The sequence below is a fragment of the Lipotes vexillifer genome, unplaced genomic scaffold (assembly GCF_000442215.2).
Source record: "Lipotes vexillifer unplaced genomic scaffold, Lipotes_vexillifer_v1.1 scaffold179, whole genome shotgun sequence".
NCBI classification, from domain to species: domain Eukaryota; kingdom Metazoa; phylum Chordata; class Mammalia; order Artiodactyla; family Lipotidae; genus Lipotes; species Lipotes vexillifer.
Window position 1 is genome coordinate 43540 of NW_006796798.1, and position 18169 is coordinate 61708.

Consider the following 18169-nt stretch of genomic DNA (forward strand, 5'->3'; position numbering starts at 1 on the left):
GCGTCCCCTGCATCGGCAGGCGGACCCTCAAGCACTGCGCCACCAGGGAAGCCCTGGAACAGTTTTTGATAATATTTCTTTTGACATCCTTTTTGTGTTGTTAATAGTACATTGTTTCAATAGCATGACTCTTTAGACTTATAAAATTGCTAGACTTCAAGAAATACATCAACTCCCACCAAAGAGTAAAATGCATAAAGTCAGAATGTTTTTTTGAGGTTTTTCTTTGAATCCCTTTGACATTCAAATTGCTTCTTTTCTCTCCCCCTAATTTCTAATTTTTTCCTAAAGTCATTACACACAAGAAAGGGTTCATAGCAAAGCAACCCAACATTTGCATGTTGCTTGTATATAATACACCCCAACAGGAGGCACTGAATAAATAATTACTGAATGTAACAGATTAGTCATTTTGAGACTAGATCATTTTCTCTAGCCAAAGGTAAGCCCATAGATCTTATGCGGCCTAGTTGTTAAAATGCAGTTAAAACTAACAACTCTTCATTGAATCTGTGAAGCTATATTTGCGTGAGACTTTTATAGGCCAGCATATAGTGCTGCAGTAGATTACATCTGAATTGAATTTTTAATGCTGCTAGGTGCATATTAAGAGTTGCCTTTATTTCCTGTTTTAGGATCCTGGTTAGCATTACTCATAGCCTGAAAAGAATCTATTCTAGTTGCATCCTACAGTTTTATCATATATATGTCTGGAAGAATTTGTCAACTAGGTAACAATGTGAATTAATTAAAAAAAACAATGAAAAGCCACTTATTAATTCAACTTCTTAGAAACTTGCTTAGATTTTTTCTTAGAAACTTGTTTGATTTTAATTAGGTTTGATTTTAATTAGTTCCATCAATTTCCAGCTATCTTGAACAATAAAGCACCACAAAGATAACAGGTACATCATTTGTGACTAAGACTACCTGAAGAAAAACAGAAATTACAAAGAAGTAACTGAGTAATAATATTGGGATAATATGGAATTTTCCATTTTCAGCCAATTGTGTCATCAAAGACATAATGCAGAGAATTATAGAATATTCAAGAGTGAACATTAAAAATTCATTTTCTGATTAGTGTTACTTTATCACTTATAAATAATTTAAATAAAAAGTTGGTACTGCCCTGTTATTTGACGTTGTTAAGGTATTAGCACTTTCAACCAAAGTTATTTTGGCTGTTTTTTATTTTCAAAGAAAACCTTCATTTTTTCCTCTTATGCAGTGTAGGGCTGAAGTCCTTCCACAACTTAGTAAAGAGAATACGCTGAGTTAAATGTCTTGATATTTTAGTACTCAACCTCTTCCCTAAATGTTGCTTCTTAAAGGCATCTGAGTGTCTGACTATCCTCCCTGTAGAGCTGATCTCCGTCCTCCAAGGCTTACTTTTGCAGCTGTCTCTCACTGTCCACTGTCCTCTAATCCATGTTTTCTTATCTCTTCTTCCCATGACATTCTCCCCTTGTTATCCATGAGAGTAGAGGGTCTTTTCCACATACAACGGGACCACCACTTTTTCCCCAATTCTAAACTAGAAAGTGATGGATTGGAGAGTTTCGTGGAACAACTTTGATATGGATGTCTTGTTAGACTTAATAGGCCCTGATTTTTTAATTTTTTAATTTTTATTTTTTTCTGTTTTGGTGATAGGATAACCTTGACTGAGCAAAGACCTAGGATGATGAGGTCACTTTCAGTCAACCTGGGACAGACAATTGATTTCAACATACATTACTTTCTCTCTTGGTATGTGACAAGGAGAAAGGATAAAACTCTCAAATGAAATGGCAGTCAGAATACAGATTTAACAGTGCAATGAACAACAGTGTTGCCTTTAGAACCATTTCGTTAGCACAGTGCAGTGGTGGAAACACGGGCCACTTAGAGTTACACTTCGTAAATTCAAACCCCAGTTCTACCATTTATTAGCTATGTAACCAGGGCAGCCTCTCTGTCTCAGTATTAGGAATGATAATAATCCGATTTCATAGGATAACTGTGGGAATTAAATAAGTTCATACATTTCAGACACTTAAAATAGGATCTAGCATAACATAAATGCTCAAATGTTAAATTATTATTAATGTCTTTTGGATTTCATTAGGCTAGTGAGAGTCCTGACAATCATGCAGTCATGATAGTGAGAATCATGATAAGAAGAAAGTGATCACACTATACCTCTCATAATCCAAAAGAAACTAATTAGAAAGTGGCCCATTATGGAAAACAATATGGAAGTTCCTCAGAAAATTAAAATTAGATCTACCATGTGATCCACAATTCCAATTATGAATATACACCCAAAGGAAATGAAAACAAGACACTGAAGAGAGATATGCACTCCCATGTTTACTGCAGCACTATTCACCAATAGCCAAGATATGGAAACAACCTAAGTGCCCATCAATGGATGAATGAATAAAGAAGATGTAGTGTATATGTATACAATGGACTATTTTTCAGCCATGAAAGGTAAGAACCATCTGCCATCTGTGCCATGAAGACATGGTGAGATAAGTCAGAAAGAGAAAGACAAATGCTGTATGATATCACTTCTGTGTGGAATCTAAAAAAGCCAAACTTGTAAAAACAGAGTACAATGGTGGTTACCAGGTGCTGGAGACTGACACGATAGGAGAGATGCTGTTTAAAGGTACAAACTTGCAATGAGTAGTAAATAAGTCCTACAGATCTCATGCACAGTACAGTGAAATATACAAAATTGTATCATAATCATCAAAATTGCTCAGATACTAGGTCTTAATTATTCTAACCATTCAAAAGAAAGGATAATTATGTGACACGACAGAGGTGCTAATTATCACTACAATGGCAATCATATTATAATATATAAATGTGTCAAATCAGCACGTTGTACAATTTAAATTTACATAATGTTATATGTCAAATATATTTCAATAAAAAATTAATAAGGAAAAAAAAAAGAAAGTGGCCCATAACATCTGCCCTCTGATCGGGAATACGAAAAAAACCCATCCCCTGTCCACCTCCAATTGGTTGCCACCAACAACACTCAATAAAGCTCAGATCATTCACTGATTGACTGATTAATATCTCCCATCTTTCTATCAAAGTGCCGTAACTTTGCTTCATAATAAATTCTATGGTGCCCTCTCTGAATCACCTAGGCATCCCTAGATTTCTCTAGGTCACAAGAGGGGTGGGGAGGAAAGCTGTTCAGCCTGTATTGGTGAAGCTTTGCCACCAATCCAGGGTTCCAGGTGTCTTAAAACAAACAAGCCTGTTCTAATTTAGGCTAAACTCTTTACACAGATTGCCTCATTTCCTACTTATAGCTCTCCTACACAATGAAGTCTCTAACTTTCTCCATTTTACATACACGCATTTACTATTTGCCTGGCATTTAAAACCACGGATAAAAAATGATGCAGACAGACACAATCATTACACTCCTAGAACTGACATTATCATGGAGAGAATAGACAGTTAACTCTAATAGCAATACAACTTATTTACAATTGTGATACATACTTGAAGGAACAGTGCAAGGTGCTATGAGTTCACATCTCAGGGGGATCTGAGTCTAGGGATCCAGACAAGAACAAGTATATGCAAACAGATAGGTGGTTACTGGGGATGGGTGGTGGGAGTCCAAAAAAAAAAGAACTTGTAGGGGCTTCCCTGGTGGCGCAGTGGTTGACAGTCCGCCTGCCGATGCAGGGGACACGGGTTCGTGCCCCGGTCCAGGAAGATGCCACATGCCGCGGAACGGCTAGGCCCGTGAGCCATGGCTGCTGAGCCTGCGCTCCGCAACAGGAGAGACCACAACAGTGAGAGGCCTGCGTACCACAAAAAAAAAAAAAAAAAAAAAAAAAAAAGTAGCATGGCACATTCTAGGATATAAAAGAAGACCTGGATTGCTGGAAGACAGAGAGAGAGAAAGAGGAGAATGGCAGAGGTTAATGTGAGTGAGGCCAGTTGGGGTTGAGTAATGCAAGGCCTCATGATCACGTAAAATATTTTAAACTTGATTCATAAAATAATGTAGAACCACTGAAATATTTTAATCCTGGAAATGGCATGCTCATATTTGTTTGTAGTATACAGATTGAACACTGCCTCTCTCTCTTACATTTAACTCTTCATTCTCTCTTGTGTGATATTTCTGTATAAAGCTTTACATAGTAGATTTTTTAAATCTACGCTTTACTTTTAAAATAATGGAACACTATGCCTTTCAGGCACATTTCATTTTTAAGAGGATATTTACAGTCCTCAAGAAAAGTCACCAAAGGTATTGACTCTAGAAATAGGGATTTGGGACTAAGAAGATATTTTCCCTCTGCCAGCATTCCAGTATTTCAGGAATTTTGATAAGACAGCAAAAGAATGACGTACCTTTAAAACATGGGCTCTAATTTACATAGCAACTTAACTGGCCATGAGATCTTCAACTTCACTTCCTTCTAGGCCAAGTGTCAAACTTTTTTTTCTTGCTCTAAAAATCCTCCAACAGTAAACAGATTTATATAACACAAAGGAGTTCTTAAAACTTCATCCTAGCCATAATTCAGTGTTATTTTAACTCCTTTATAAATAAGTTCTAGGCAACATGCTGCAGTGTGAAATATGAAAGTGAAAGAGACACATTTTCTAAATATTAGAGCTTGGAGGGCAAGAAGGTTTTTAAAAAACAACAACAAAAAAAGAGAAACCATGAAAGGTCCTTACAAGGAAACTGTGTAGAACTTCCAGTGATCAAGCTAAAGCATTCAGAATTTTGTTGAGATTGGAAACATTATATTTCATAGTTATTCTGTCCCATAAACTCAAACATAACTATTTAAACAATATTTGATCATTAATCCTTTGATTGTTCTTCTAATAACAATATTTTTTAAAAATGGTGTGGAAATATGAAGTTGATATTTCAAATGCGAAAACATATCAGTAAGTTGTGGCCAAGATGGTAGAGCAGGAAGACTCTGAGCTCACCTCCTCCCATGGAAACAACAAAATTACAACTATTTACAGAGCAACTATCTACGATGACTACCTGAAGACTAGCAGAAAAGATTTTACACAGCTAAAGATAAAGAAGGAGCCACAATGAGACAGATAGGAGGTGAGGAGACGTGGTATAGTCAAGACCCACACCCTTGTGTTAACAACCCACAAATAGAAGGATAGTCATAACTGCAGAGTTTCTCCCCAAAGAGCGAGGGGTCTGAGCCCCACATCAGGCTCCCCAGCCTGAGGTGGGTCCTGCACTTGGAAGATAAGCTCCCAGACATCTGGCACTGAAGGCCAGTGAGACTTGCATACAAGAGAGCAAGAGGGCTATAAGAAACAAATACTCTGCTTTTAAAGGCATGTGCAAAATCACACACTCTGAGTCCCAGCAAGGCAGTAATTCGAAAGGAGCCTGGGTCAGACCCACTTGCTAATCTTGGAGCACCTCCTGGAAAAGTAGGAGGCAACTGGGACTCCCCCTGGAGACACAGACACTGGCGGCAGCCATCTGGAGTCCTCTGTCTAAACTATTAGCACAAGGGACTTACCAACCGAAAGTGGACTGGCACCAGTTCCAGGACCACCCAGGTCCCACAGCCAGCCACCCTGAGACAGAGCCCCACACACCGGTGGGCTGGCACCCGCCCCAGGCTTCCCCAGGCCGTGTAGCCAGCCATACTAGAACCCAGCCCCAACCAGTGGGCCAGCAACCACCAAATAAGACAGGGCTTGGCAATCAACCAGGACAAGGGTTAGCCCTGCCCACCAGCACACCCATAGTAGTTGGCCATGCCACAACAGAACCGCCCATGCAGCCCAACAGGGGGCACCCCTACAGCATGTAGAGCTGGTGACCGGAGGGGAGTGTGCTGCTGGACCCCACAGGACATCTCCTACATAAGGCCACTTCTCCAAGATTGAGAAAGGTAACCAACATACATAATACACAGAAATAAGCACAGAGAATGAGGTAAAATGAGGAGACAGAGGAACATGTTCCTAATGAAGGAACAAGACAAAACCTAACCTTACACTTAAAACAAGTGGTTTGGTTGTTTGTTTTTGGATGTATTCCTTCCGCATATCAGGGTGATGTTGGCCTCATTCTCTTAGGCCAACATCACTCTGATACCAAAACCAGACAAAGACAACACAAAAAAGAAATTACAGGTCCATATCACTGATGAACATCGATGCAAAAATCCTCAACAAAATATTAGCAGACTTAATTCAATCATACATGAAAAGGATCAGACACCATGATCAAGTGGGATTTATCACCAGGATGCAAAGATGGTTCAGTATCCACAAGTGAAGCAATATGATACACCACATTGACAAACTGAAGAATAAAAATCATATTATCATCTCAACAGAAGCAGGGAAAGCTTCTGAAAAATTCAACATCCATTAATGATAAAAACCCTCAGCAAGTTGGGTATGGAGGTAACAGACCTCAACATAATAAAGGCTATATGTGACAACCTATAGCAAACATCATACTCAGTGGCAAAAAGCTAAAATATTTTCTTTAAGATCAGGAACAAGACAAGGATGCCCACTCTCACCACTTTTCTACAACATAGTATTGGAAGTCCTAGCCACAGCAAACAGACAACAAAAAGAAAGAAAATGAAACCAAACTGGAAGAAAGAAGTAAAACTATCACTGACTGCAGATGACATAATACCATACATAGAAAATCCTAAATATGCCACCAAAAAACTATTAGAACTCATCAATGAATTCAGTAAAGTTGTAGGATACAAAACTAACATACCGAATCTGTGGTGTTTCTATATACTAACAATGAACTAGCAGAAAGAGAAATTAAGAAAACAATCCCATTTACAACTGCATCAAAAAGAATAAAATACCTAGGACTAAATCTAACCATGGAGGTAAAAGATGTGTACAGAGAACTACAAGATGCTGAAAATGTGAAGACAACACAAATGGAAAGATATATTATGCTCATGCATTCAAGGAATTAATAATGTTAAAATGATCATACTATCCAAATCAATCTGCAGATTTAATGCAATCCTACCAAAATACCAATGGCATTTTTCACAAAACCAGAACAAATAATTTGTAAGGAAACACAAAAGAACCTGGAATAGCCAAAACAATCTTGAAAAAGAAGAACAAAGTTGGAGGTATCATGCCCTCTGATTTCAAACTATACTACAGAGCTACAGTCATCAAAACAGTATGATACTGGCATGAAAACAGACACATACATAAATGGAACAGAACAGAGACCCCAGAAATAAACCCATGCATTTATGGTCACTTAATCAATGACAAAGGAGGTAGGAATATATAATGGGGAAAAGACTGCCTCTTCAATAAATGGTGCTGGGAAAAATGGACAGCTACATGCAAAAGAATCCTACTGAACTACTTTCTCACACTATCTACAAAAATAAACTCAAAATGGCTTAAAGACTTAAATATAAGACATGAAACCATAAAATGCCTAGAAGAAAACATCATCAGTAGGTTCTTTGACATCAGTCTTAGCAATATGTTTTTTTGATATGTCTCCTCAGGCAAGGGCAACAAAAACAAAAATAAACAAATGGGATTATATCAAATTGAAAAGGTTATGCACACTGAAGGAAACTATCAACAAAACAAAAAGACAAACTACTGAATGGGAAAAGATATTTGCAAGCAATATATTCACAAGGGGTTAATAACCAAAATAGCAAAGACCTCATACAACTCAACATCAATAAAATAAACAACCTGGTTAAAAAATGGGCACAGGGCCTGAAAGACATTTTTCCAAACACATATGGGTGGCCAAGAGACACATGAAAAGATGCCCAACATCACTTACCGTCAGGGAAATGCAAATCAGAACCACAGTGAGATACCACCTCACACCTCTCAGAATGCTTATCATCAAAAAGATAACAAATAACAAATATTGGCAAGGATGTGTATTACTCTGTTGGTGGGAATGTAAATTGGTACAGCTACTATGCAAAACAGTATGGAGGCCCCTCAAAAAATTATAAATAGAACTACCATATGATCCAACAAGTCTACTTCTGGATATTTATCCAAAGAAAACAAAAACACTAATTTGAAAAGATATATGCACTCCAATGTTCATTGTAGCAATATTTACAATAGCCAAGATATGAAAGCAACCTAAGTGTCCATTGATAGATAAATGGATAAAGAAGATGTGGCATGCATATATATATATATTATATATATATATATATAATATATATATAATGGAATATTACTAAGCCATAAAAAAATAATGAAATCTTGCCATTTGTGACAACATGCATGGATCTAGAGGTTATTATGGTAGTAAGTCAGACAGTGAAAAACAAATACCACACGATCTCACTTATATGTGGAATCTAAAAATCAAAACAAAATGAAAACAGATCATAGATGCAGAGAACAAACAGGTGGTTGCCAAAAGGGGGTTGGGGAGTGGGAGGTGCCAGTGAGGGGGTGGAGGGTGAAATAGGTGTACGGGATTAAGAGGTACAAACTTTCAGTTAAACAATAAAAAGTCATGGGGATGTAATATGTAGCATAAGAAATATGGTTAATAATACTGCAATAAATTTGTATGAGAACAGATGGTTACTAGACTTATCATGGTGATCATTTCATAATGTATGCAAATATCAAGTTATTATGTAGCACATGCGAAACGTAACATTGTACAACTATTTCAATAAGAATAAAAAACATAAAATCAATAATTTTTATCATTTCTGAAAATTTGGGTTCAGAACAGTAACACTAAGGGAATTTGCTGATAGATCATGAAGATAAGTGACAATGAAAAATAAATAGAAAATCTGAGGCACCTCAATTTAAAAAAACAAATAAAGGCAATAGTATTAATAGAAAACCAGAGTGTCCTGGCTAAGGCTGATATAAACCTACTGAGAGTTTAGAGCTAGCTGGGTTGGCTGATTCATTTCGTGAATGAGTAACCGTCACCTTTGCCTTCACTTTAGTAAGAGGCCTTCTCTCCTGGCTCCCCTAAATGAGGAAGCAATACCAATCCATGAAGCTGGAGTGGATTTGGCACCTTGCGCTGGAATTGCCATAGCTTTTGTGAAGAGAGTCACACAGGCCATCAAGAGACTGAGCAAGAATTTTGCACATCTGACTCACCCACTGCATTTTATTATTTATAAGTCATTCTCCAAACTTTTCTATAACCATACTTTCTGTTTACTACACTTACAATACTTGCATCCATCTTAAGTTTAGATTTCTGATCCAAAGCTTAGTCCCCAGAAATACTGAAAACACTGTTACTTTAGCGAGAATCTATACTTTTCTAGTATTCTAATACTGCCCTTCTCAGTGAAACTATATATTTTTTCTGTGTTTCTGTTTTCTATGTTCTCTATTGTACATACTTCTGACCAGTTAGTAGATGCTTCATATTCAGATTCACTTAAAAAAAATACTGAGTGTTCTGTGAACCATTTTAAAAGCCTGAATAAATGGCACTTTAATTCCTGCATAACAGTCCACCTTATGACTATACCATGATTAAGTGGCTTATTTCTGCAGAGTTCAACATTTAATCTATGTCGACACTTTTGCTATTACTAATGCTAGGATGAGCGTCATTTCCCTTAAATTTTTATCTGCATTTTTATGCCGCGCGTAAGGTAGAATCCCACAAGAGAGATTCAAAGATCAGGAATACTTTCAAGATTATTAAGATACATGGCCACGTACTTTCACCAGAAGTTGTAAAAGTTTTCAGTTGGGAATTGCTTATGATAAAGTGTTATTTAAAATGCTTGGGATAAAATTTAACATAGAGTGTGCTCTTTATCTTTGGGTTGCCAGGTGGGGGTGTGGGAGTGCGTCTGGCTGGGAAGGAGCTATTCATCACTGTCATTTTCTAAAACTGCACGAGCATGGTGATAATGAAAAGCGGACCCACTTTCAGTTGGTCTTATTATTGTCATTAAACTCTACAGACAATGCACTACCCACTTATTCCTACAACCTAGGCAGCCACTGCTCTTAATTATGTACATTTAAATGCATAAAGAAAGGAATACACCAATTTTCTGACACAGGCAATATATAGGTTAGTTACTAAACAATGTTTATTGTGCACTTGTCAAGTGCCCACACTACTTATGTGCTAGAGACAGAATGTTGAACAAGATAAGGTTCATGCTCTCAGAGGTCAAGTGGGGGCTGATATGATGGTTGACTGTTTATTCTCTTCTACATACAGTATCCAAATTTGTAAAAATGAACAAATTACTTTTTTTATAAAAATAATAAGAGTAATGATAAATGTATTTATTGCTAGAAGTTAAAACTGGTAAACTGAAACCTAGTGATACTCATGCTTTAATCTTGCAAACCTGATCCAATACTCCCTCAACAAACTCTTGTTTTCATAAAAGAGGCCACTGAAGGGCTCAAAGGGAGAGTTGAGCATGTGGGTTGACAAACTGTAGGACATTTCTATGTTCAAAATGAGCCCTTCTCTTCCTTTTTCCCTTATCCTTTCCCTGAGCCTACTGATCTGCCCAGACACACCCACAAAGTCTCATGGAACACCTGAGATACAACCAACCACAGACACTTTACAAACTTAAGAGAACCATAATTACAAAAGGCTCTGGGGGACATTAGAATCTGGATCTGGGTCATTGTTAAGTCACCAGATTTATTAACTTGAAACTCTTGAAATGCTTGAAGAGTATGTGCTTTTACAGTAGCCTGGGTGATGTGGATTATCTGGGAAATTTAAGCAAAGAAGGAAGGAGCTAGCAGACATGAGGACTTCTCAGGTGCTGTCATTTAAGATTTGGGGCTGCACCTTAATGAATGCAGGGCACTTCCCTAGTCATACATAGGATACCATCAGCCAGTTATTCATTCACAAATTAACAAAAATTTTTTTTTCATTTTTCTTCTTCTTCCAGTTTTATTGAGGTATAATCAATGTAGAGCACCATATAAGTTTAAGGGGTACATCATGATTTGACTTGTATACATCATGAAATGATTATCATAATAAATTTAGTGAACATCCATCATCTCATACAGATACAAAATTAAAGAAATAGAAAAAAATATTTTTCTCTGTAATGAGAACTCTTAGGATTTACTCTCTTAACAACTTTTGTGTGTAACATACAGCAGTGTTCATTATATTCATCATATTGTTGTACATCACATCCCTACTACTTATTTATTTTATAATTGAAAGTTTGTACCTCTGGACTGGGGTGAGCTGTGACAGGGCAAGAGAGAGGCATGGACATATATACACTAACAAACGTAAGGTAGATAGCTAGTGGGAAGCAGCTGCATGGCACAGGGATATCGGCTCGGAGCTTTGTGACCACCTGGAGGGGTGGGATAGGGAGGGTGGGAGGGAGGGAGACGAAAGAGGGAAGAGATATGGGAACATATGTATATGTATAACTGATTCACTTTGTTATAAAGCAGAAACTAACACACCATTGTAAAGCAATTACACCCCAATAAAGATGTTAATAAAAAAAAAACAAAAAAAACAAATATTTTTCAGTGCACTTAACTAATTTATTACCACAGAGTAATACTGGCTATATAGAAGTAAATCAAGTAGACAAAACTTTTCTCTCATGGCCCTTATAGTTTAATAGAGTCTAATAAAATAAGAAATAAAGTAAAATTACATATTTTCAAATGTGATATAAGAGAATAGGATGGCCTGACAGAGAAGGAAAAGGGTCCCCTATGTAAGATGGGGTGGGCATAAAAAGCCTCTCTGGGAAGATGATGTTCCATCTGAATCCCAGAGAGCAGAGAGCCAGACTTTATGGAGTAAAAGGAAGATATTTCTGGTCAAGGAAATGGCAAATAGGAGGCCATTAAGCAGGAAGGGTAGCATGTGAAACCCTGGTAGACCAGTTGGCTGAAATGAAGTGAACAAGTAGGAGAATGATATAAAGTTGAAAAGGTAGGCAGGGACCAACTTATCAGGCGAGCTGTTTGGAGATCAGTGGACAGAATAATATGGTTAAAGCTTAGAAGGATTTGCATCAGGTTAGACTGGAAGGGACTCAATATAAATAGGACTGCTGTGAACTCAACCCATCACATCAAATGGTTAAGCAACCCTGCCCAGCACATCAAATGGTTAAGCAAGATGGTGGAGCATGGTTACCAAGTAAGCCAGAATGCTCATTTCTCATTCAGGTCCTACTTTATCACATAGCTACTAGTGCTAACAAATAATATCCTTTAGGGAAGAAAGAAATAAAACTGAATTCAGTGTCTCTAATCTCTAATTATGTCTATAACATGCACCATATGTTTAAATCTGATAGAACTGTAGGTGAAATGATGGCTCATTTCTTTATTCCTTCTGAAGTCATCTACTTCTAAACTTAAAGAGATCGTTTTGATACAGATAATGCAGGTCATAGAAGGAACACTTTTTTTCTCGCTTTAGGTAGATTAGATGTAGGAATAATAAAATAATAAATAACTGAAATTCAAGTCCATCTCAAGCAAAAAGGAACTTCAATGATATATTACTAATCATATGGACAAAATGTTTTCATTGCTACACTAATTCTGATACCAATAAGATTAGTGCAGAAAGGATTGAATGTTGCCACTTCAATATTAATTGGTTTTTTCAAAGCTCAAACAGAAATGACCATTTAGAATCAGTTTAAGGAAGCCTGCAGGCATAGATTTTTTTTTAATAGTGTCATGAAAAGGAAAAAAAAAAGTGTTAGGAAGCTTAAGGATATTATTAAACCCATTTATTATTCTTTTTTTAATACAGAGTAAACTATAAAAATCTTACCAAATCAACAAAGGGGAAGATAATAGGCTGTAACGAAATATGTATTTTTAAATGGGAAAAAGAACTATTAAATCATAAATGGCAAATCCATTACGAAGTTATGTGTTTCCCTTTCCAATAATATAAATTCCATATCACCCTAATGTCTATGCTCCAATCATTTTATTCATTATTATAAATTTCAGAAGTCTCATTTTTTCATAATACATTTCAAACAAAGACATTCTATTTTAATTTTAACAATTAAACAATTTTATAGTCACATCTCTTCAAAATATATTCTGCAGTTTGTTAAAATAAATGTGACTCACTTAGTGGTTAACAAAATAGAGAATGAATTTACTCTAAACTTTGCTGTCACTGCTATCTTGGACCTTAAGGGAGTACGATGTGTGGGGCTGGAAACAGAGAAGGCCATGAATGGTCCACAATTTCAGACATCTTGTACACTTTCTGAAAAAATTCTGTCATAAGGATTTGCATTAAGAAGGAACAGGAAAAGGAAAAGGGGCTTCCCTGGTGGCTCAGTGGTTGAGAATCCGCCTGCCAGTGCAGGGAACATGGGTTCGTTTGATCCCTGGTCCGGGAAGATCCCGCATGCCGCGGAGCAGCTAAGCCTGTACGCCACAAGTACTGAACCTGTGCTCTAGAGCCCGTGAGCCACAACTACTGAGCCCACGTGCCACAACTACTGAAGCCCACGTGCCTAGAGCCCGTGCTCCACAATGAGAGAAGCCACCGCAATGAGAAGCCCATACACTGCAACGAAGAGTAGCCTGCACTCGCTGCAGCTAGAGAAAGCCCGCACGCAGCAATGAAGACCCAACCCAGCCAAAAAAAAAGAAGGAACAGGAAAAAATGTCTTCAGTCCCTTCCCTAGCTTCAACTCTTACCACTTTTGTGCCCTAACAAGAATTTGGATTCTAGAGTCAGACATCCCTGAATTCAAATTCCTGCTCTTCTATTATCATAACAATGCATTTGAATAAGTTATTAAACCCTTTCTGGGCCTCAGCTTACTGCTCTGGAAAATGGACACAATGATACTCCAAAGGAACTACTTACAATGTATGTAACAGGATCTAATAACACACTTAGCATTAATTGGATGTTCTATAAACATTAAGTTCACTTTCCTTAGAAGTCAGTGGGTATATGTTTTCAAAGTCTGGCTCATTGAACCTGTGTCTCACCAAATTTCTTTTTCAAAGTCTAGCAGTGTCTTAGTCCATTCAGGTTGCTATAATAAAATATCAAAGACTGGGTGGCTTATAAAGAGCAAAAATTTATTTCTCACACTTCTGGAAACTGGGAGTCTAAGATCAGGGTGCCAGATGGTCAGGTAAAGGCCCTTCCTGGTTCACAACTGGCACCTTTCACTGTCTCACATGGTGGAAGGGTCTAGGGAGCTCTCTAGGATCTCTTTTATAAGTGCACTAATTCCATTCATGAGGTCTTCACCCTCATGACCAAATCACTTCCCAAAGGCCCAGCCCTACCTTCTAACACCATCACATTGGGCACTAGGATTCCAACATGGGAATGTGGGGGCGGGGGAACACAAACATTTGGACTAAGACAGGCAATCTACTACAAAAGCTAAGAGTCAAAACAGTGGAATCAGACTGAGTTTTCTTGAACACATGACATCAACAGGGTTCTCCTGACAGCTGCAGAAGTGAATATTGCTTCTTCATAAGGCTCGTATTCCCTTAAGGTTTCGGAAAGCAGAGGTCTGCATTTTCTGAGCACGTTTGGGTAACCAACAGACCTTGCGTCATGCCACAGGGTGGTGTTGAGACGATCTCGGTTGTAGGCACTCAGCCTGCACCTATTAGGGCATTTCTGATGGTTCATTACCAATCCCACGCTCTAATGCCAGTGGGCTGAGGCCAATAAAGCCACCTATAAATGCGGATGCCTTTGTTTTAACAAATTTCTACTTTTCTGGGAAATTCTTTCAAGAATTTACTAACACCATCCAAATGTTGAAATCATTCCTTTGTGACAGCTGCACCTTTGAAGCACACACAGGAGATGTGCAAAACGCTGGTGACATAGTAAATTTGGCAGAAGGCTTTTTGAAAGAAAGGAGAGCCTGAAGGAAGCTGCAATCATGTGCAAGCCTGTGCCAGCCACACATAGAGCCAAAGACTGGCATCAACTCAATGCCACCCTGTGGCATGTGCCAAGGTCTGCTGGTTACCCAAACATGCTCAGAAAATGCAGACCTCTGCTTTCTGAAACCTCAAGGGAATTATGAGCAATACGAGCCTATGAGGGGTCCTCGTTTAATCCTGCCAGACTGCTTAAGGCACAGACAAGACTCAGCTCTGGCTAATAGCGATCTGGGTTCTCCCGGTAGCTTGCAGAAGTGAATACTGCTTCTTCATAAGATGGTTGTGATGGATTTAACTCTACTCCACATCACCCAGTCGGGAGACTGCCTATCTCACCATATGCTGATGTGTGTGCTAATAAACACCTTATGGTTAAGCCAAAAAAAATTTTTTTCAAGCTACGTACAGCACTCACTTGCACAGAACACCAGGACTGCAAACTTTAGCACCACCGCCAGTCAAATCCAGTCACTCACCCGTTTCGTAAAGTTGTAATGAAACACAGCAAGTTCATTTGTTTTTATACCATCAATGGCCACTTTCAGACTACAATGGCAGAGCAGACCAAATAGACCACCAATCCTAAAATATCTACTCCTGCCCTGCAGAAGTCTGCTAATGACTCCCAGAGACAGAGCCATGTACTGACCTGTGAATGTGATCTAATTTGGGAAACAGGTCTTTGTAGATATAATTAAGGATCTTGAAACAATGAGATTATCCTGTTTTATCTGAGTGGGCCCTAAATGATATGATAAGTGTCCTTATATGAGAGAGGTAGAGGGAGATAAGACACAGATAGAAGAGGAGAAGGCAATACAAGTGCAGAGGCCAAAACTGGAATTATGCAGCCACATGCCAGGGGCTATGAAGACCTGCTGGGAGACACCAGAAACTGGAAAAGGCCAGGAGGGATATTCCTTCAGAGCCTCTGGAGGGAGCACAGTCCTGCTGACACCCTGATTTGGGATTTCTGGCCTCCAGAGCTGTAAGAGAATAAATGTCTTTCCTTTTTTTAAGCCACTAAGTTTGTGGTCATTTATCTCAACAATGCCAGGAGACTAATACACTGGCCTTATACAGAAAAAGTGTGCTGACTCCTGGCATAGACTTCAATGTGCTAGTCCCACCCGCCAACCCCCTGCCCCACAATTGTCTAGCACAGTGACCCTCAAGCACTAAGCCAAAAGCCTGAAGATCAGGGTGTCTCCAAATAATCAAAACCTGCATTAATCCTTCTAGGTATTTGTTATGGACTGAATGTTTGTGTCTCTTCAAAACGCGTACCTTGAAATCCCAGACCTGCAATGTGATGGTATTAGGAGGTGGGACCTTTGGGAAGTGATCAGTTCATGCGAGTGGAACCCTCGAGAGTGGGATCAGTGCTTTCATAAGAGACTCCAGAGAGCTCCCTCATCCCCTTCCACATTCTGAGGTCACAGTGAGAAAACAGGAACCAGGAAGCAGGCCTTCACCACACAACAGATCTGCCAGCAACTAGATCTTGGCCTTCACAGCCTGCAACTGTGAGAAATTAATGTTTGCTGCTTAAGCCACCCAGTGTAGTGTATTTTTGTTACAGCAGCCTGAATGGACTAAGACAGTTTTGTTCTAATACTTTTGGAAAAATTAAAGAATATTGGTTAAGATATTTGCAATTGTGACAGTGTTTTTATATTTTATTCTTTTATTACATATATATATATATATTTTTAAAACACACAAAAACACTAAATAATAAACAAAAACTATTTATGTATCACCCAACCTAAGGAAAAATAAAACCTTACACAAATTGTTGTAACTATCTACAGACCCTTCCTGATATTGTCTAAATGTGATGTCTACCAAGCCTGTGCACCTCTTTTTACATATACATAACAGGACTGTCATGAATGTTCTGAAACACATCTCTTACGCACAACTGCAAGCGTGACTCTAAGAATTTTACTTAGGAATGGATTTTCTTGACTATGTGGTGTATGTGTCTTCAGCTCTATCTTATGGTGCTGAATTGCTTTTGAAAGGGATATAATAATCTACACCACAAGCAGCAGTGTTGAAGTGTTCCTATTTCCCTAATCCTCACCAACACTTTGCAAAAGCAGGATTTTAAATATTAGCTAATTCCATGTGTATAAAGTGAGCATATTCTCTTCAGTGTAAAGCTCTCCTTAGACAATAAAAATGTTTTCCAAAAAACTCCTCAATCATATACTCACACTAGACATAAGGTAGTAAGTCTGTGATGAAAGAAACAATGATAAAAATAATGGAAAAAAAAAAAGACCTTCTGAAATATAAACCTAGTTTGAATTGTATCCACTGTATGTTTGGAGTACTGGCAAAAACACTGGATTAACTGTGTGTGACTTAGGTGTCTTTTCAACTCTAGTGCAAGTTTTCTTGCCCATTAAACAGGCAGCTAAATTAGTCTCTCTGTGGCTCTTTCCTGCTCTGAAAGTCTCTCCTTATATTAAGAAATAAAGAGAATCCCAAGCAAGTTTGGCAATTCTATTAGTTTAATGCCTCTTTTATTCAGGATGTATGATAACCTGCACAAAACATTCGTGTGTCCCCCGGGTGGTGTTCTGCTGCATCCACCTATAGAATCTCTACAAAGTAGGAGTTGATCCAGTTGTCTCCAGCTACCCTGGCCTTCTTTCCTTTCCTCTTGCCACAGATCTTCCCACCTGCTGTGCCCTCTGCCTGGAACACATTCCCCTCCTGTCTGGGCTTAGCTAATGCTTCCCCGCCTTCAGGTCTCGGTCAGGTATCACCTCTTTAAGGAGTCCTGCCCCCAAGCTTCCCAACAAGATCACAGTCTCCTGTGACAGCCTCCTAGTCAACATGCCCAGCCTTTTAGTACCATTGGGTCTCCATCATTATACAATAAATGAGGGTCAACATGCAATCATACACAGTGTGGGGTCATGTCACTATGAAGGGAGTGAAAAATAATACTTTTCGCTTTCTCTCTACAGTCACAGAATGCAGAAAAAATCAGCTGTGAATGGTACATGGTATAGAGTGGATTGAACTGAGAGTCCCAAACAGACATGAGGTATCATGTCCTAATGAGGTTCTCCCCAAGAAATTAAGGACTGAGAATTGAGAACACAGAATAAAGATTGGGCAAACCATGAACGTCAACTGTTTGTACCTGATGCCACGTTATTTCCAAGTTTGTGTACTGGGGACGTGTTTC